The 21,241-nt window shown below is 46.0% G+C and overlaps 1 protein-coding gene across 4 annotated transcripts in view; it reads right to left on the reverse strand.

The window, feature by feature from the left end:
- Nucleotides 1-21,241, reverse strand: part of PHACTR4 (phosphatase and actin regulator 4) — a 68,183-nt gene that overhangs the window by 44,236 nt on the left and 2,706 nt on the right. Inside the window, exon 1 of one of the 4 annotated variants that reach the window (XM_055800931.1) lies at nucleotides 12,158-12,204. The exons of 2 other annotated variants lie outside the window; for them this stretch is intronic. The gene's annotated coding sequence lies outside the window, so the exon portion shown is untranslated. Of the gene's footprint in view, nucleotides 1-7,261; nucleotides 7,323-12,157; nucleotides 12,205-21,241 lie in introns of those variants that run through there. One more of the 4 variants, XM_013299856.3, reaches the window with a different exon arrangement.

Genomic DNA, 21,241 nt, shown 5'->3' on the forward strand with positions numbered 1-21,241 from the left:
ATTTGGTACATCCATGTGATACACCTAACAGCTACATCAAGGACACCGTTTCCAAGAACTGGAACAAATGCTCCCCACTGAAGGCAGAAAAGCCGTAATGATTTTTACAGGTATCATTTACGTTCACACAAACCCAAACCCCCAGTTAGCAGCAACTCTACTGCACGGGGCACTTGCAGGTAAGGTCTCCCTGCCTGCCCCTTCCCGTAAGCCCTTCTGGGAAGGGAAAGCAGAAGAGAAACAAAAGCAGACACCTCAAAACCTACTTGAACCTCAGCACAGACGACAGCAACCCTCCTACTCCCCCAGAGTCACTGGGGAGTTCAGTTTAATTTGCCTTTCAAGGGCATTCCTGCACAGGCTGCACCGAGCTTTGCATATTACAAGGGGCACATTTGTGCCTGGAATACTAATCCTGGCAGCCCGTCACTGCTGGACACTCACTGTACGCACCAAGGACATCTGTCATCGCCTGACAGCATGGCTGGAAGCACCTCAGTCTGTACCAGGAGGGATCCTTCTGAACAAAACACTAAATCCACCATCATCTGATTATTAATAGAACAAGCATAAAAGGCACACTGGAGAAAAAAAAATAATGAAGCGATGCCAGGTTAGAGCAAGAGGGAGCGAAGTCAGGACTCCCACAGCATTGCCACGAGGCAGCCAAGGCAGGAGCACACGTCTCTGCCTGTGCTGGGAAATGGGCACTTTCTCACCGAAGCAGTGGATTAAGTAGTGCAGATCACGCTGCCAACGTTAACTAGGACTGGCTAATTGGGAAGCTGTATTCTGCAACAGGCAGTTTGAGATAACCTGTCCCGCAGAAGAGAAAGCAGAAGAGAAAATTACTTTTATCCCCCACCGTCGTATGTTTCCCATGTATGTAAGCCTGTGAAAACGTGGATTTTGCGTTCCTTTAGCATGACACATGTTACAGCTCCTCTGAATATTCATGTCCTCCAAGTGCTCACACATTCCCTGGGCCTGACAGCTGTGTGAAATTCCTGTTACCGGAGAGCTAAACTCCCGTTACTGGCACAGCACAGCTCCTTTCACCGCTCCGGGGATACATGGCTTTGCAGCCCTGCTGCCTGTCGCTCGCTGCTGCTCAGCATCCCAGCGAGCAGAAGCACGGCCTTTGTCTGCCTTGTTAGTTCAAACACTTTGTTCCCCCGCCTTCCCCAGCTCTTTGTACCAATTTAAGAATATATTCTTGTTCCATTGACCCGACTCTGAACTCTCAGCAGCAAGGTGATGGCTGTTTTCCAGCTAGGCAGCTAATCCACACACAATAGAAAACGACTGCTCTGCAGCCATGCTGTAGGATTTTTCTACAGTTTTCTACCCCGTTTCTTCAGTCTCAACGTGCTCTCTGCTGAAGTGGGGAATTTCATCCATCCCAGCTCTGCCCATGGGCTCGGCCAGGTTGCATCCTCCTGAGGGTACAGTCCTGCAGCAACACAAACCCACCCAAGCCCAGACCCTGGACCTCCTCCCACGCCTTCCCACCCCCTTCCTTGTGCCAGCGCTGATCCAACCGCCCAGAGAGCTGTCAGAGCCGACCCAGATACAAACCAGGCACTTTCAGAGGGGCACGAGGTGGGTTGGGAAGGGCACAGGACCTTGAGAGGCCCAGCTTCAAGCACTGGGTCACCACAAACTGCACACTAAGGTGCCACTATTTTCTCCAGCCTCAGTCAATCCACGTAATTCAGCTAGGAGCCTTACTGATTACCAGCTTACACACTCACGGTCTTATTTTCAGCAGCCCTTCCCCAGACCTCTTGAATGTTACACTTTCAGGTCCCTCCACAGTGAAGCTCATTAGCTGTACCACTCTGGCCTCGCAGGCGTTTCTGATCTAGGACTGCTCATCCCTTCCAGTAACACCAGTTTCCTTCAAAAGACTAAGGGATGTTTCCAAAAGTCCAACACAAAACTAAGCCAATGTTGGTCGTTTTTTCCAACTAAACTGAAAAACTGACAACTCTTCCAAACAGAAGTGGCACATTACTTCTCCGCAGTGCCTGCTAACAGGCTTGCCTTAGGCGTGGAAAGCCAGTTTCCATGCTGGCTCAGCTCTAAATCACCATTCCAGAGAGGGACACGACAGCAGCTAGGCAGCTACTACAGGGCTCTTACTGTAATGAGACACAAAACCGGAGGCTGTCTTGGAAAAAAAGCATGTGGGAGAGAAAAAGGATGTTCCTCTCTAACAGTCTTGAACTATACCTATCAGTTGGAGGGAGGGGGGAAAGCGAAAACGTTAACAAACACCCAAATGCCCGAGGAACAAAGTCCTGCATTAATACAGACCATTACCAGTGCTCAAGTGACATACCTGTGAAATGAAACCAAGCTGGCTTGACAACCTCCTGGAAGATATTTTATTTTGACCTAATACAGTGCTAGTAACAGTCAAGAAACAAATATAGTATTACAATTCATTATGCTAGTTCAGTCCTTCGCTTTACACTGTTGTAAAAAAAAAAAAATATTACTACAGCAGCACCCAGAAGGCCAAATCCCGAACAGGTCCCTGCTGAACCAGATGACAAGATTAGTCACTGGATGCCAACATGCCATTAGTGAGGGACCAATGCTGCCTGCAAGAGCTCACAATTACAATTAAAAAAAAGCTGACAAGAACAAGGCTAGCTGGGAGACCAAGGTCAGGCACCGAGCAGCCTGCTCTTCATCGCACAGCTTAGCCGGGAAGGTTCCAAGTCTTCATCCCAGACTTGCCAAACTTTACTCGGATGGCTGGACCAAGCCATCAGGACTCTTCTCAGTGCATCAAACCCAGCTGCAGATACACCCGAAGGGCTAGGCTCACAGCAAAAACCGCCCAAATGCCTCACCAGATCTGGTTGTCCAATCCTTTTTGTAAGTGCAATTAAAAAAAAAAAAAAAAACAACAACATTTTATTCTCCCACCAATCAATTACTCATTCTGGGAAGACAGATGAGCAGATTTTTGCAAAGCTGAGATAACTCCACCTAATGCTATGGGTACGCTGTCCACGAAGTCCCATGAAGTCCCCAAGGGAAGGGCTAAAGTAACTCAATTTATCCGCCAGCTGTAAGATTAAGAGCATGGTAAACAATATTAAAATTCTGTTCTACAAAGCAGAATAACTCAACAGCACAGAACACTTCTCCCAAGGGGCAGCTTACAGCACGGGTGCACAGACTAGAGTTTAAATATCACAAGGGAAATTCTTAAAAAAACCTAAACAGATCAACCATGCCAAACTCACTACTATATATTACAAGCCAAGGTGTAAAGGTGAAGTTAACCTCTTGTTGGACCAAGCAGTACAGAGGGGAAGAGAATTACACAAGCCCTTCTTTAGGTCAGTGGATGCCAAAAAGCTTGTCTGTTTTTCTGACTGTGTCTAATAACAAACCAACTCCACCTAAAAAAAAAAAATAATCTTGGTTTGCTGATGTCCTTCAGTTATATTGTTTGGACATTATTTGCTACAAATGGGTACGCTGGTTTCAAAACCCTCCAAGCAGCCTCCACTGACCCCGTTTGTTCTGCACTAATCGCGCCCAGAGCAATGGAGGGGTCAACTCCTCCGCGTCCCGGAGGTAAAATCAGAATATTCCCCCTCAATAAAATGACACAGATGAAACCAACTTGTTCTCTCAGCCTTATCTGGCAACACGTCAGTGAATCGGGTGCACCAACAATTAACAGCCCTGCAGTTTTTCCTCTCTTTGCAAAGATCCCAACGCTTCAGGCTGGAACACTGCTTGCGTTACTTCACTTTTTGGAAAGCAATCACTTCAAGCAGGAAGACAGTAGCTGTTCAGCACAAGAAGAGAGCTTTGCGGAGGGAAACAGTAGAAAAATCAGGATATAGTATAACAACTATAAATGCAGTTTAAATAGAATACTAGAATAACTAGGTTGGACAAATCTAAATACAATAGATATTACAGCAAATGAAACCAGCAGCTTTTCATCACAGATGTAACATTTGATAACTGGCTCCCCATGCAAACAGCAAATATTTTTCAGCAGCGTGGTAGCTGCCTGTGGGTGGCACAGTAATATAACATTACCAGAGAGGAACTGGAAAGGGATGGGAGCTGCACCCTCTGTGGCTGCAATATGTGGTAGGCGAGTGGGTTTTTTTCACCATTTGTGCAAAGTAAGCCTTAAAAATACTCACCTACACACTGTGCAAGAACATTGAAGTGGGGCTCCAGACCCACCTTCGCTCGCAGCTCTGCTACGGACCAACGCATTGGACCCTGGGCAAGGCCCTTTATCTGTGCCTCAGTTTCCCCCTCTTCAAGGGAGGATTAACTGCTTTCATAAGGCAATTCAAAACCAAACTTGCAAATACTCTATTTCCTAGAAGCTGCTACCTTATATACGACTCCCACGCTAGCACCTGGACACCCTACCCAGCTAACAAGCCAAACAGCAATTTTTTTTTTTAATTATTTTATTTCTACTTGAAACAGACCCTACAAAGTCTGAAAAAAACCACTATAGCCTCTCCCAGGTGTTTCAGCCCACTGAATGGGCCGTATTTACTGAACCTTAAACAAAAAGCCAGCAGACTATAGGAAAGCACAGCATGCAGATGAACACAGCATGACTTCTATGCCAGCTCCCAGTGACAAATGCTATTTCTATTTAGCTATCAGTACAGTAAACACTTATAATTCGCCTCCAGACCTTTTGGCAGCTGATCAACCACTCTGGAGGTGTGGATGCATGCAGGGGGAAAAAACCTGCAGTATGAATATAGCAAACCAGCTTCCCTACTCACTGTCCTTGAAGAGGCTGAAGGGCTTGCCTCTACCAAAATTACCTTCCTGATAAAAGCAGAGGGTAAAATTAAAGCAGAATGGCTGATCTGTACAGAGGACATGCTCTTGTTCTTATTATCGCAGAAGCTGACACAGGAGTAAGAGCACCCAAAGGGAGGTAGCAAGGCATGGCTATTCCTTGATCAACCTCCCAAAAGCTGGAAGCCTTAAGTCACCAAGAACAAGCGACTATTCACCCTCTGGATTCCTGACTGACAGCTAGACTGTAAAACTTCAGATTTACCTCTACTATTGAGTAAATGTGGAAGTTTTTCCCTAGAAGGCTTGACAGATGTACTCATCACCTGCACGTTACCACACGTCCATGTGCAGCTGGTATTTAGTGCCCCATCCTCAAAACCCCATTTCATCAGCTGTCTGCCCAACATTTAACAATGCAGGTTTCAGCTTGGAAATGTTTCATAAAAATCATAAAAGACAAGATTTTAGCTTGGCTCAGCAAGAAGGCTCAACACCTAACACTTGAACACCACCACTCAACACTCCCCACCACCACAGCTGCAAAACAGTGCTACTGCAGAAATCTCTTCAATAGAGGAAGACGTACATTTAATTAAATCGCAGAACAAACAAAATCGCCCATTTGCAGAGATGAGAACTAAAAGCAATCCAAGGGTGAGATTTTTAAAAAAGCCAGAAAACCAAGCTTGATATAATTAAAACCAGGACATTAAAGATGTTTAGACCTCTGCAAGACCAAAAGACACTACTTAATCTATCAGCACATATAAACCCTCAAAATACGAATCTTAAATTCTTATATTGAAGAAAGCAATTCACACATTTTTGCTATTACCCAGAAAAGTCTGGGCACACCAAAAGGAGAGAAGGAAAAGTACTGATGTATTTGTAGTCTCCACAGAGATCTCAGTTATCCGAGTACCCAACTCATTTTTGCACAGTGGGACTTAGGGAAATGAACCAGCTCCACCAGTACCTGCTTCAGCATACTGCAAGCAAAAAACAATGACTATTTGAACTGTAGAGCTCATTTGCCTGAAATCTAAGCTGTATTTTCTATTGCTCCTTCTTTCCAAAAAAGCAAGAGATGACAAACTGAATTCTTGACTACGTAACTCCCAAATTAGGATAATTATTGCTGCCCGAGCCACCACAGCACCAGAGCATCCCTAGCTAGCTACAAAAATACCAGCTGAGCCTCTCCAAACCTAGACCACAGCCCAACCTCTGCACAAGAGCAAGGTCTGTATAAATCAATTAGTGCAGTAATAGCAGGAGATCAAGAAATGCCTAGAGCTTTCAGAGAGGGTCATGCTAGTGTAAAGGGAAAGCATTCAGGAGCGTGGTCCCTATTCCCCAGACCTGTGAATATCAAGAACAGAAATGATTGAGATGCCTTTTTTCCCCTTAAGGGCTATAAAACAACACACGACATATTAGGCACTGAACACCTAGGATTCAAACCCAAGTGTCAGCCCAACTGCCATAAACCATCCTAAATGCAGGTCACCAATCAAACGACTAATTTTCACCCAGATCTTTTCCAGCTTGTTGCACTGCCACAAAAACACTAACCCCAACTTTTTTTAAAGGGAGAAAACATGGCATAAATGGGGCTGCAGAAGGTCTGCCTTCCAAAAAGTGACTAAAGGGCAGGCTGCACCTCCCATGGAATCCCAGCCCCAGCAGCACCACGCTTGTTTCGGCTCTGGAACTGGCGTGTTTCCATCGTGTCTTTCTGCACAACTGATTTCAGTACAATAGGGCCTGTCAGAAATTAAAATTCCTTCATGGTCAGGACATACCTGCTCATACAACAATTTGTTCTTGTACCACACCTCGCAGGGAAGTTCAATTTACTCAAAAAGCATCTAACCAACTCTATCCATACAGAACCAGGGACACAATTAGAAATGAGAGAATTACTGACTCCAGGGTGAAGAAACTGCAGCAGCCTGAGGGCATGGGCCAGCTTGTCTGAAGTTAAGATCCAACACTGCAAAGCAAAGCAAGCAGATTCATGACAGCAACTTCATGATGGAAATAAATGCACCTGCAGACTTGCGCTCAGGTGTACACATGGAGTTACATCCTCCCCCCTCCCCAAGTTTTAACAATCGTTTTCCACCTTTTGAATTTGTACAGACCCCCATGAAGAATCTCACACCTCTGCCACAAAAGACTGATCAGAAATAATCATCCACATTCATTAGGTCTCAGCACCCATGCAGTGAAAAGGCTCCACAGGCTCTGAAGTAGCAAAAGCTTGATTTACAACCCAACAGGACCTCCCCAAGAACAACTACATCTATTGATCAAAATCCAGTTTAACTTGAAGAATGCTACTGAAAACATGAACCGAGTCCTCTGCTTGTGGTCGTCTGCCATGAGGCAGAGTGAGCTTCAGATGTATCAGCAACAAAACCCACCACCCTCGACCTACCATTGAGGCGTGCAGCTGAGGACCGTGGGCTGCACACATCATCTGGGCTATATATAATCTGTGCCTGCCTTGCACTGTAACACGCACCCAAAAGGCACGTAATAATAGGGTTACTTATTTACCTCTGGCTTCTGGGGTAAAATACAAACCACCTTTGCCTTAGTTTTGTGGTTTCCATTTTCGTCAAACTTTCAGTAAAAACAAAGTAGCAGAGTACAGGGCGCAATGCTGTGGTAATGCCCCCGTAATTACGACTCGATAGACGTTTTCATTTGCAACCACCATTTCCTCACTGAAATGAGGCCACTGCCTCAGCCACTGCAAATCCAGTTTGCAAAGCGGTTGTTTGTTTGGGTTTTTTTTGCCTCTTTTTGAGAAGCAACAGGAACGAGCTTAGGCACTATCAAAGCACTGAAAAGCATTTGTCGGAAAGCTCACCTGAACTCTGAAAAAGCCAGCAGCAGCCGAGGCAGTAGCTGAATTTGCAGTCCTGCCATATGGGTCTCTCCCAAGGCACCTTGCAAGTTTGTTCCATGCCACATGCCCAACTGCTTCCTGGGATAAACAGACCGCAGGGTACACGCAATCTGATTAAACCCCACGCTTCCACTGGTACACATTCGAGCACATAAAACAGGCACCTGTAATCAAATTCCATACTGAAAGGCAATGCAATATTCCCACTTGAAAAAAATGTGAGATACAGGAAACTGGTGCTGTGTAGGTGTCTTTATCAACTTAAAGTAGAGTCAACACTCGTTAACTGGACATAGCTCAGCTATTTAAAATTAAATCTCTTTCTGAGTGGACGGACGCTCTGGAAGCACATCACTAAAGGAGCCTCACATTTCACCTTTTGATTCAGATTTTGCCAAACAGTAAGCAGTTCAGGCAGAGTTTGTAATTCAGTTGTAGCCTTATTTTTTTTTCCTTCAGTCTCACTACAGTAATTTCTAATTACTTCTGATTAAGATACTGAATTTCCTTAAAGAAACCCTCCCCAGACAATTTATTCTTCTTGTGTTCCACAGCTCCAGCTTTAATAAAAAGGTGCCCCAGTCATAACTAGGAAAAGATAAATTAATTCCCACCACTGATCTGGCAAACTCTTTATAACACAGGCACAGGCAGCGAGGCATCCCACCGTGAAAATAAGCCCATAAAGTTCCTGAACGAGGATATTTTCTTTAACAAAACCGCAATCATCTGTACTTCTCATTCCTGCGCACAAAGTTTATGAAGCGGCAACACTGTCTGCATGAGGACTGTGCTTACTGCAGCAACCTGACCTAACATGCCCCAAACTGATCCTGATCCGAGGGGAAAGTTGTGCCTTTCCTAACGTTCTTCCAAATGCTTCCAAGATAGGGATAAATACCATCGCTAATTCACACGTGGTCATCCATCTTTCAGACCTGTTGGGGGTTTTAGACTGACACACTCCCCCAAACCTCAGCGAGGATAATTTTAAAGGCGGTGGCAATCTCCTGAAATTCCAACATGAACCAGAATGTTTCTTTCAGCCTGCTCTCATTGCCACTCTGCTAACTCTCAGTTTAGAGATGACAATTTTCACATTTAGCTGCATTAAGACCTCAACAAACTATCACCACTTCTTCTCAGCCACAAAAGGACCTTCCACCATAACAAATGGCTAGAAAAACATCCAACCCAACAAGCAAATCTCACATCATGCCCTGCAGGCAGGCAAGGCGGTCTGGTCCCTGAAAGGCAACCCAGTGAAAATGCTCTTCTGACCAACTGTGCAAAATTAAACAAGAGGAATCAATTTCCACAGCAATGAGCAGGTCAGTGAACCAACAGGAGAAAGCATCAAGTGTCTCCAACCCATCTCCAAGGCACAGGAGCCACTAGCAGGGGAAATGCCCTCAGATGGGGGGTATAACCATAAGCCCACGTGAGCTGGCTCTCCGCTCTGCATCCCTGGCACGGTGAGCTCCCGGCTCACAAGCAGAGGATCCACACGGGAGACATGGCTCGGACAGGAGCACGTGCCCAGCAACTCACAGCCCTGCCCGGGGAACCAGCGCACCTGGGTGCTCCGTCAGGTCGCTTGACTCTGCATCACCTTGAATAAATCCACCTAAGGGCTAAGAGAGAATTATATACACCTCACAAGGTGATATGACAGAAGTCTAATATGAGAAAACGCCTGTTGTTAGGAGCTTCAGAAAAGAATTAAAATCCGGTAAGGAAAAAAAAAAATCCTTAAAAAAAGAGCAGCTTGAACTGTAAGCTATGACTTTTTGGTGACCTCTCTTGTACACCAGATTCTGCCTTTCTGTTCTGTAATTAGGTATTGGGATAAATTCTTCCCTAATTTATCCTAAATATAAATATATAAATACAAATATAAAGTAGGTTTACATAAAAATAAAAAACCTAAAATAAGAGGGTGCTGAGGCGCTGGCCCAGGCTGCCCCGAGCAGCTGTGGGTGCCCCATCCCTGGCAGTGCCCAAGGCCAGGTTGGATGGGGCTGGGAGCACCCTGGGCTGGTGGGGGGTGTCCCTGCCGGGGCAGGGGGCTGCAGCTGGGTGGTCCTTAAGGTCCTTTCCAACCCAAACCCTTCTGTGATTCTGTTCAACTGCAGTGTCCTTGGACACGCTCCATGACCCCCCCACTCCAAAGCACAGCTATCAACAAGCCAGAAACTGCTGGTTTGCTCAGCAAACAAGACCTTTTGATAGGTACCAGCACGAGGAACGTTACAAAAGCACCCCCCTAATTCCCTCCACCTACACTAGCACTCCCAGCAAATTTTAAACAAGAAGGTTTCTGGGAATGGACTTAACTATATCAGAGCAACAAAATAAGATTAAAAGGAGTGAAATTGAAGGAGAATGTGATCACTTACAAATGTAACGTGGAAAAGGCGTATTAAGAAAAAGTGTTAACACTAGCAGGACCCAAATCCATACTGAGCCATATAAACTAGAAATAAACAAAAAGTGCTTTGCTATGCTTTTAAGACTTCAAAGGTAGCTCTGAGTAAGCCCCAGGAGTTAGAAACCTTCATGCATATCGGGCAGCCACAAGCATAAGATGACAGCTTTTCTGGAAATGTAAAAAATAAGCTGAAATCATGTTAGGATCATATCCTTACCTACAGCTGGAAAAGTTATTTTACATGAAAGCTGACAACAGTCATGCAAAACACAGCTTGGTTCAGTTCCTCTAGAAGGTAGCAGGTGGTGAAATATTCCATTTTAACAAGAAACATTTTTCAGCATGGCCCATGCTTCCAAGGAGATGATGTTAGAGACTGCACAAGACATGTTCACTTAACCCCGTTAGATCTGTCCACAGACAGCCACACAGCCTCTCCATCCCTACCCCAGCACAACATGCCCTCCTAAGGAACAAACCCCACCACTCTGCCAGTCATCTCCAGCACGTACACCATGACTCGGCGCACAGGCAAGGGCACACGTTCAACAGACTTGCTGCACGCATCTGCCATGCGAGATAAGGAGCTCGGTCCCTCCATGTAGGGATTTCATCGCTGCGTGGTGCCCAGCACACCATCACTTCTCATTTCCAAATGTCAAAGCTGTTCTAAAAGGACACCCTGTAGTAAGATGGCCAAAGGAAGTGTTTGTGCAGATTACACTGACCTACGGTGACAGGTTTATTAAAGGGAAACTCAGTCCTGCAATAACGGTATCGAGGAATAGCTGTTTTGTTGTAAAAAGGAACTGAAGCTTGATCCAATCTGACCCAGCTTCACTCTTTAAATTAATGATGCTTACAGCAATCTTAGCCTTGATAGCTATCTTTTCCCCTCTGACATAAAGTCAGAGATGTAATACATCAGATGATGGGATTCATTTGAAGGCCACAGAAGGTATTTGTCAGCCAGCTTTGGGGTTTGCCTATAAATGGAAATTTCCTGAATGACTTCATCTGAGGAACACCTCAACTGACAAAGCTGTGTCCACAAAAAAAAAAGTGTTTAGATACACAACACCTGCATAACAGCAATAAACAGCTAGCCCAGGATACAGTCAGCTGGAAAACACCCACGCACAACCAAACACAAACCTACAGCAGCTTTCACTAGGACTTAAGCTAACAGGTTTGCACTCTCGCATCCCAGCAGCTCGGAATGAGCATGCAGAAAGCTGCAGGAGCTCTGCCAACTACCAGTCATTTGCTTCATCATAAATTTATTTGCTGGAAACTGTAACTGCACCCCTCTGCAGCCTCTCCTGACCCTCCAGATGGGTCAGGGAGCTCCAGGAAAATGCAGCCCACGGATCAAGCTATAACCACTCTGCAGCAGGGATGAGCTCAGACCACTCAGCAGCCAAAGGGAATGAAGTCACTGATTTCTTCACCTGCCCTCCCCATCACTAAGACCTCCTTTCAGTCCTGGGTTAGGTCTGGGTATTAATTATCTTGCTGCAAGTCAAGCTTTGAGTAGCTTTTACCATAGCACAACCTAATGAGGTCTCTATGTCCCACACCTGTATCTGCAGTAAAGAGAACACCAAAAAAAGAACCGAAGCACCTGAATTTCCCCGATGTCTTGCAAAAATATGCATAGTAGTGCATTTGGGATAAAACAAGCTTTTTGTCAGGAGAAAGCATTCATCTGTGTGAGCCAAAGGAAAGAACGGGCTTCCCACAAAAATTAACCAGCTCGAGAAGCCCCCCCAGTAACAAACCATCCTAATCCCACAGAGCTCAGTGTAGCTCTTCCATGCCCGCAGCATCACAGCTCTTTTGGGTTAGTTTGCACTGAAAACAAAACCAGGGGAAAAAACTAAACCTGAAAGCTTCCTCAAGGGAGCAGTTCAGTGGCGAGCAGCAGGTGAAGGCATACTGAGACAACCACCAGAGACCACAGCAACTGCACATGAACCCCAAAATACCTCCGCACAGAAGGCAGCGAAAGCTGCGGTTTCACGAGCGCTTGGCAGCGCACGGAGCAGCTCTGCCTGCCCTCCTTCCTGCTGGCACCGGGAATCTCATCGAGCAGCTGACCCCAGTCAAAACCAGCCTGGTGCAGAAACAGCTGGTTTTAATCCAATTCAGTTCCTCAATTTGTTTGTCACACAGTCCACAAACAGTTGTTTGAGTGTAAGGGAAGGGAGCGGATACACAGGACCTCTTCTTCAGCAGCTCTAGCAGTTTTCAGCGTTTACACAGCTGCAACCCAAAACAGGGGTCTCGCACTGGAGAGCGCAGCCCATCGTCACAGACAAGGGGTAAGGCCGGGTTGAGAAGGCATCAAGTCAGGCTTCCCAGCACCACAAACAGGCTTGAAAAATCTGATCCGAGTCAATCAGATCCTGCCCACCCCTCTATAACTTTTTCCATAGCAAACACCAAAGGTACCACCTTATCCTTCCATGCCATTTAAGCCAGTTAGATCACCAAGCCATGAGTATATACGCTAGATACTCTCGGAGTATCTAATATTATGACAAAACAGGATTATTTACTCATATTTATAAGATTTCAGATCTCTGCTACAAAACTATTATTAAACTCCTCCGATACACTTAGAAGCAAAACCCTGAAACATCAACAGATCCCAATGCACCAGGATTTGCCAGCCCCAGGTTTTGAAATGAGCAGGACCTTGCTGTTCATAACCCAAGGCCAGGCATGACCCAGGAATTCCAGTTCAACCAGTTCCACCTTTTCTGCCCCTCATTCCTCCCATTTGCTTGGAACGAGAGACAGCAACAAAACCCTACCCCAATCTACAACGGAATAAACAATTCACTGTAAACCCATGCAATGGAAAGCCACCTGCTCCCCCACACAATTAAAAACATTTCCAAATTCCAGCTCGTCCTCAGCCAGCGCAGGCAGATGGACACACCAGGCACACGCAGCACAGAAAGCCTGCTCCACTTCCAGCAAAGCCTTTGTACTGCAGCGGCCCGCGACACAAAGCCTCACGGCAGAGCCTGCCTCCACCAGAACTGTTTTGTTAAGGGATCACAACATAAATCAGCAATCCTCCAGCCACAAAAACAGCTCAAACTCACATGCAGGCCAATTAAACTTGCAATCCGCTAAAACACACATGCACTCTCTCTGACTTCTGGGGACCACGTCTCTCAGCTGGCAGATCTGGCCCAGCGATCTAGCTGATGTATCACCCGCCCCAGATGTCCCCAGATAGTAACTGTGACTAGATTTAAAATGCAATGGCTCAGTCATCACCAGACAATTACAGATTTTCACTTTCTTGCACGCCCTCCTGCCATTCAGCGCTATGCTACAGGAAGGAAATAACCCCTTTGCAAAGGAAGCGATAGCCCTGAGAGCAGGCAATAAAACGCTGAAGTGGGAGACCGACTTCTGCCTCGCTCATTCCCACGGGACTTGCCCCCAACAGCTAATCCCTCAAGTCTGCAGGTATTTGGGCCAGACCTGGACTCTCAGCAGGAGCAGGGCTGCGCCAGGCGATGGCCACCAGGGACTGCCCATCATTCTGATACTTGCTGCTGCCTTCGCCAAGACACACCACCAGCGCAAGCAGCCATTCCCGCAGTGCTCTGCAATGCACAGCAAGAACAACAAGCACTGAACACTGAAATCCCCTTCCCTCTGTTGTGATCTCCATGTGTTGTTTAGCAGCTCTGGCCACCTGCAGTACACCTCCCTTTGAAAGGCTGGCTACTGACTGGCAAAAGGCTGGATTCCTGGCATGGTTAATTATTTCCCCGGCAGACCTGAAGCAGCTCTGCTCCGCCACAGCTCCCAGGCCCCTCAGAAGCTGAAACCCGCACCTCTGGCACCCACGTAGCCACCCTCCCTCTCCACACCCCCAGCACAAGGGGAAGAATTTGTGAGCACAGTGCTGTGTGGCTCACGTTGCCCGAGCACCAATTCTTCCAGTCCCCTCAAACGTACTGGGAGCTCTATACACAAGGCTCATCCTATCGAGCACCGCTCAGGAATTGTTTCTGTTGACTTTTGGCTTTCAGCTCAGATTTCTTTGAAGATATATCCTAATATCCTAAAAAAAAAAAAAAAAAAAAAGGTTCACTGATCCAAAACCAAAGACTCATCACTCTTATGAATCACACAACGTTATTATTTCTCCTGCCCGTCAAAACAGAAATGTCTCACCTTGCAAAAACAAAAGCTGTGGTTGCCCAGGCTGACAAAAATCTATCCCATCTGTTAAAAAGCCAAGTGTACTGAATGAAAGTATTCAACGAGCGCTCTGCTAAAAGACAGCAAACATTCCACTCCACAACAGCTACTTCACATACAGTCAAGCAGCAACTGCAAGGCAGCTCCGCTGGGTTAGTACCAGCCATCAGAAAACCAGCTTTCCAGCAAGCAATTCTTTTTGAAGACAGAGCCTGTGTGGACACCGAATTGAAGGCTCAAGCCTGCAACTGCGAGGAAAGCTCCACAAATACAGGTTTACAAGATCTCGTGCCCCAACTTCTATAATCAGAAAGCAAGGACCCAACTGTTCCCGCTTCCCACACTAACAGAAAAGGCAAGCCAGCCAGGACCCCCACTTTACCTGCAAAGTCTGTTTAACAGGCAAAGCTCTCTGACCTCTGACTGCGAGGGACACCTACAGTAACACAGGAGCTAACCACCACAGAGGGTGCGACACTACCAGCACCCACGGAGCCCAGCAGCATGCTGACCAGCAGTTGAACCCCGCACATGATTCATCTCGGGGACACAGACAAAAGTCCGTCTGCTGCTGGCGAGCCCCACGCACAGTGAGTTAAGCACAATTTTTAGCTGACATCTCCCTGACAGGCTCTTGGCAATGGGCACATTCTCCTCTTGTTTAATGCAGATACAAATCCGTTCCCAACAGATTCCTGTTTCAACTGCCCTAGCTGTCACAAGCCAGTCATGTGCCGTATCAGAAGCAGAACTGTGCACAAGAAAGCTTTTTTTGCTTTTAGAGCGTTCATGCTCAAACGAGGTACAAGGATGGACGTTCGATGCAGGCAGACAAGAGCCATCATGCTCTCCCAAGAGCAACCACGAAAACCAACATCAGACTAGGCTCTGACAAAGCCCAGCTCATTAGCAGCATGGCCAGCCATCCCACCGGTGCTACCCACTGAGGACCCATTCAGCTAACACACTTCTCCAGATCAATGTTATGCTCTAAGTTCAATAAAGCACCGTGTTTTTGTAGGACACGAGAGCAAGATGACAAGTGGCTTTAAACACAAACACTATCCACCACATTATCTTGATTATGCAAATCAAACCCCTTGCTACCGGCAGTAAGAACGAAGGCTCAAATAGCTTCCTCAGCAAAGTCACCTTGGAAATACCTAAAAATTTGAGCTTGCAATAAGACAGGACTAAATTGCAGATGTAAAGTGTCCCAATAACTTGGGAGCCAACCGATAACATCAAACCCCGAGGGAAGGATTTGTGGAGAGCACAGGAGGGCTCACCATCATCTGCCTGTACGTGATCAGGTTGTTCTACTATCTTAACTGATAATCAAAAGGTAATAAGCTAAACATCTTGCACCAACATAAGGAATCCTGCTCTTTGCATTTACTTAGCAATGCAGCCACACAGCACAGACCAAACCAAAGAAATGCCAATTATCAAAAAAGCGAAAGTTCTTTCAGTACTTGTGACATGTACCACAAACACAGAATATCCTTCAACATCCAAACCCCAATAAACATGACTCTGATCAGCAGAGCACACTAATGAATCAGCCATAATATTCACAAAAAACAGGCAATGAACGGAAAGTGAACTCCACCCTCTTGTTAAAGATTTCACTGCTATAGAAACTGTGATTAAACATACAGGGCCATGAATCAGCTACCTGAAACAAAGGTATGTCTCCACAATCAGGGAAGTGCCCAGCACTAGCAGACTGACGTTTCAGTCACCAAAGACAGCCCCCCCCAGCATCCCAAAACTGCAGCATCCTGCAGACAAGCAGCTTTACCAAGGCACTTCACAGTTCCCACAAACATTTAATTTTTCTTACCTTTTTGGGTTGTTCGGTTCAGGGGCTTTCTTTGGGGGTTTTTTGGCAGTGCTCAAAGCTGCACGCACTCGTTACAGGAACGGAGCGAACAGCTTCCAAATCCATTTTGACACAACTGGATAAAGCACCTAAAACCAAACCGCGGATGCCTCTGGACCAGCTGTGTCTCTCTGCACTGCATTTCCAATCAAGCCCACAGAAAAGCTGGAGGAAGATGGCAGGGCTTACCAGCAATTCCCCTGTCTAGAGTCTGAACAAAGTAGATTTAAAAAGTTTAATTTTCCCAGAGACTAATACTCTCAAATCAGAATAAATCCTCCAAAAGAAGAGATTATCCATAAATTTACTAGTTAGAAATGTTAATATAGCCAGTGTTTATGCAAGGACTGCTGGTCCCTCTCCATGCAAGAGAATCACCTATCCAATCTCATATTAAAGGAGAAACAGATTTCTGCTAGTTTCTCCCCCCGCCTCCCTTTCCATACTGAAATGTAGCACAGCAGCTTTATAAATACCACCTTCCCAGAGCAGCCGTAATTTACTGAAGAATCAAGGTAAACGTGTTCCTATTACACGAGAAAAGCTCTGAAAAATCCTCTCCTGCAAAGGAACTTTGCAAGTCCAAAAGGAACTTTTGGACAGAAAAGTCGAGCGTGAAACTTGGAAAACCAATTAAAAAAAATGCAGAGCTAAAACTTCAAATTACACATTCACAAAATATGGGACGTGGGGCAAATTAAGAAACAACTACTCAAACGCTGCTGATTCAACCAGATCACGGCAGCAATACCCATCTGCATTGCCGGACTGACCCAACACGTACCTGCTACTCAGCCAAATGCTTCCTCCTGTTGTTCACATTGTACTTACTAAAGGCCCCATCTACACACCATATGACATGTAGTATGATGGCACCAGACCAGTATAACCTGGCTGCTAATTATGGCCCTTAAGGCTGAGATGCATTAATACATCCCTCTAGCTATGAACACGAGTATGACTACACCCTCACTAAGCACATGTAATCTTAGGATAGACAGGAGGATGAACAGGTACAGGGAAAAGGGACTTGCCTGAGATCAAACAGCACAGCAGCAACACAGCTGGGAGCTAAATTAAGCCTCTTGTCCACCCAAGCATCTGTATTTTCCCTGTACTCTGTCTAGTTGATAGGTAGACAGAACCCAGTCATTGGAATACAGATTGAAGGCTTCGTTTTGAAGCTAAAAGGAAATGAGAAATAGTACTGATTAAGATAATCACTGATGTCAAATTGATCTTGGAGACCCAGCAGTCTCACAGCACTCCTTCATTCTACTTTCCAAGCCTGATGTGTTCACACAGGTTTCTGCGTGCCTAACGCTGGTGAGCAGGCTGCAACATATTCAAGACACCTCAGAAAGCCTGCTTAATAAATTAACCCTGAAAATTCCCAGATTTCTTTCCATCAGAATCATTCTAAGTCCACCAGCATGCCCCAGAGAAGCTGGATGATTCCTTAATGCTCCCAAAATAACAGCCTCGATGGGTGAGGAACAGAAGCAGCCAGCCTGAACGTGGGTATCAGCATCAGCAACTGAGCAGACAACGCATGAGCGAAGTTTTCCAGCCCACGAACTTCCCTCCCTGCAAACCTTATTTATCTTCATATTCATAGAGTGGCTTGGAAGGGACTTTAAAGATCATCGAGTTCCAACCCCTTTGCCATGGGGGGGGGCATTTGTAAGTATTAATAAGACAAGTGAAGCAGAACAATAACAGCAGCAAAAAAACACTTCTTCCAGCGTTAGGTGTCAGGCTGAGTTAGCAGGTACGGATTTTCCTCAAGTTTCCCCGCTTTGCCAGTGCTGGCCCTCTATTAACTGTCTTCACTTTGTTCTGAACAGGTAACAGAACAGCCAGATGGCCTAAAGCCATAGCTAATTTCCAAACTGCTGTAAAATAGCACAAGCCAGGACAGCCTGACAGCCCTCATTCGACAATTCCACCCAGAGGTTGCTATCACTCTAAAAAGGCACAGCTGAGCCAAGAGAAATCATGTTTAAACATGCCTACCACCTCAGCTTTTTCAGTCAATAATTGTGGGACTAGATGTTAAAAAATGATTTGGAAGTACAAGGTGAAAAATTCTATGACCTTGCTCACCTCTGGCCCTGACCCACAGCAAGGAGGAACAGGATACACATCTAGCTAGGAGCAGGATATAAGCACTAATTTACCTCTCGGCACAAAGTGAATGAAGCTTCAGCGACCCTACAGGGAACGTGCCACTTCTCCCCTGCTACTAATCAAAAAATGTAAGTGAAAAAGACTTTGCTTCTAATTATTTGTTCTGTCTTCTGGCATCACATCAACACTCTTTACAGGGGCACAAACCCAAATGGACTGAACAGCCCTTTTTCTACTTTGCCTGTTTCCCACCCGGCAGTAAATTACACCTGACTTGCAGACAGACAAACTAAATACCCCCAACAATAAAAGCCCAACCTCGCTAGCACAGCTCAGACAGCCTACCACTTAGTAATTATTATCCTCCTCCTCCTCGGTCCCAGCTGATAAAGATAACCTATGCAGCAGAGGGTCACTCCATACAGGGCCATGGATCAGTAACTGAAATTCCGTGGGTCCATCCTGATGGCTGTCAACATTGCAGCTTCACAAAAACGTATTCCCACAGAACCTGAAGCATTCAGCCAGCAAGGACCAGCCCAAACCCTCAGCCCTGCCCCTAGCCCTGTGTAAACCTCCTGAAGCCTCTCCTGCGCTAGGATATGAAGGCTTCCCCATAACAGCCGTACCTGCAAACCTGCTTCCTGCAGATCTCTGCCGAAAAAAAAAAACAGCAAAAATTTTTTAGACAGCTCTGGAGATGAAAGCAATCAATAACATAACACCACCAGCACTTCCATGCATGCATCTGCAGGGGAGCTCTTGCCAAGGCAGAAATAATATTGATAGAACCCACACTTGCAGCAGGCACTGCTGGAACAGCCGGTTACCCCAGGCCCATACCAGCGAATTTAGTCAGTGACACAAACGTTACCGATCTGACTTTAAAGAGAGAAGAATTAGACAACAGAACGCAACCTTCAAAGGCATGCGAGTACAGCAAATGCCAAAGTCCCCTTAAAATTGGCTTAGACAGTTACATGCCTTGTTCAAAGCTCAAGTTCTCCAAAGGCAATGACCTCTGCCTTTTCCCCATCCATAAGCACCTCTGGAAACTCCACCCCTGCGAGCACCGTCTCTGCAAACCCAGCGAGACATGGCTTGCGATCTTAACCGCCTACCTGAAGGCCACATCTAGCAAATAACCTCTTTTTTGCTAAGGCTCCCTCTGCAACGCAGTGTTTGTGACGCCAAACAAGACAATGCCTCTCAGACTTTGATCCAAGTTTACAAATCGAGACTTCGCAGCAGGACTCCGGCCAAATTTTTCTTGCTTGCACCCTTACAAGCTAACTGTCTTTAGAGGAGAAAAGTAGGCATGTTCAGAGACATTCATCCCTCCCCCAGACAAGTGGAAGGCAAGGCAGGAAGCCCATATGGGGCTGCCTCCAGTTTAAAAATCAATGATGAGGATTAATCTTGATGGATTTTAGACAACAAAGTCTATGGCAACACAGCTCTAATTAAGGGCTCACTTTTGTGGCTTGGTTAGTGAAAAAAAACCTGGCTGCCAGTAACTCATTTGTCTGCAAAGAGGTTCATGCTTGTAGCAGAAGCTTTCTGGAGCTGGCACAGTGAAAAGGTTCAAACCCTCTAATGCCATTAGACTTTGGTAAAGTCCAATGATCTTTACCAAATCTGTTTCAAAAGGCACACAGCTGGAGCAGACAAGGATCTTAGCCCAAGAGCTAGAGAAGTGCCAGACTTGCCCAAACCGACCTCATCAGTATGCACCTTATTTTGCCCCATGACATTCAGCAGGCATGGTTAATTAGTTCGTGACAATGCATTGCCCATCACGACTTCTGAACTTAGCTGTGCAGCTGGTAGGTAAGCAATTCTTAACTGGGTTTTGTAATCAGCATGCCAAAAGCACAAACACAAAAGAATAAAGTTAACAATCTGTTTACCCATTCCCCCCCTCCTCCTATTGCTGCTGCTAGCCAATGGCTTAGAAAAAAATAATCTATTTCCAGGATTCAGCTGAGAGAAATCATTTGGACCGCTCTCAATTTTCCTATCTTTGCCACTGGTGCTTCATGTTATTTCACACAATCCATTCAGTTTGGAGACGAAGCCTGTTCCTTTGACTAACAGCATTAAAAGCCTCTCTCTGGAGATAATTAGTCCTCCCTCCCCCATCCCTTCCCCAGTGCTACGTGGAGAGAGCATACAGTCATCAGTAAACAAAGAAATTCAAACAGTGTGACAACCAGGTTGTAGCTGGGGCTGAAAGCTGCCTCTCACCTCGGTATCTCAGTATCTCAGCACGGCTGATAATCAAAAACAAGTCAACACCGCAAGCAATAGAACAAGCAACACAAGAATAGTAACTACAGATTAAGGGCTTCGTCACTTAGAAATCAGGAAAACAACAATTCCCCATTTGCAAGGAGCGTAAATACCAATGCATAATTAGTCATCGCTAGAGGTTTTGCGCCATCACCTTCCAACCCTGAAAGATTGATCAGAGTCCTTCAAAACCAGCAGATAAGAGCCAGAATCAGGCAATCCTGCAGTCTTCTACCTATGATCCCAAGGCTGTCACCCAGCCATCAGCAAATCACACCAACCTTCTCACCTCAGTTCCTTGCGAGACACAAAAAGTCCTCCAGGGCAGAGAAAAATTAAGGGCAGTCACCATTTGGAAAGCACTTTGACACCCTTAGCTGAAGATTCTCACAATTCTGTGTTCTCTGCATGCTGACCCCTCACCTGGAATCCACCCTGGGATTTTGGGGGCACAGTCGGGAAGGAGTTAAACCCCCCCAGAGCCAGAGCCAGCCCAGGGTATGACTGCCTGGTGCATTCACTGCCTGACGCG

This window comes from Falco peregrinus, chromosome 3 (genome assembly GCF_023634155.1).
Source record: "Falco peregrinus isolate bFalPer1 chromosome 3, bFalPer1.pri, whole genome shotgun sequence".
NCBI classification, from domain to species: domain Eukaryota; kingdom Metazoa; phylum Chordata; class Aves; order Falconiformes; family Falconidae; genus Falco; species Falco peregrinus.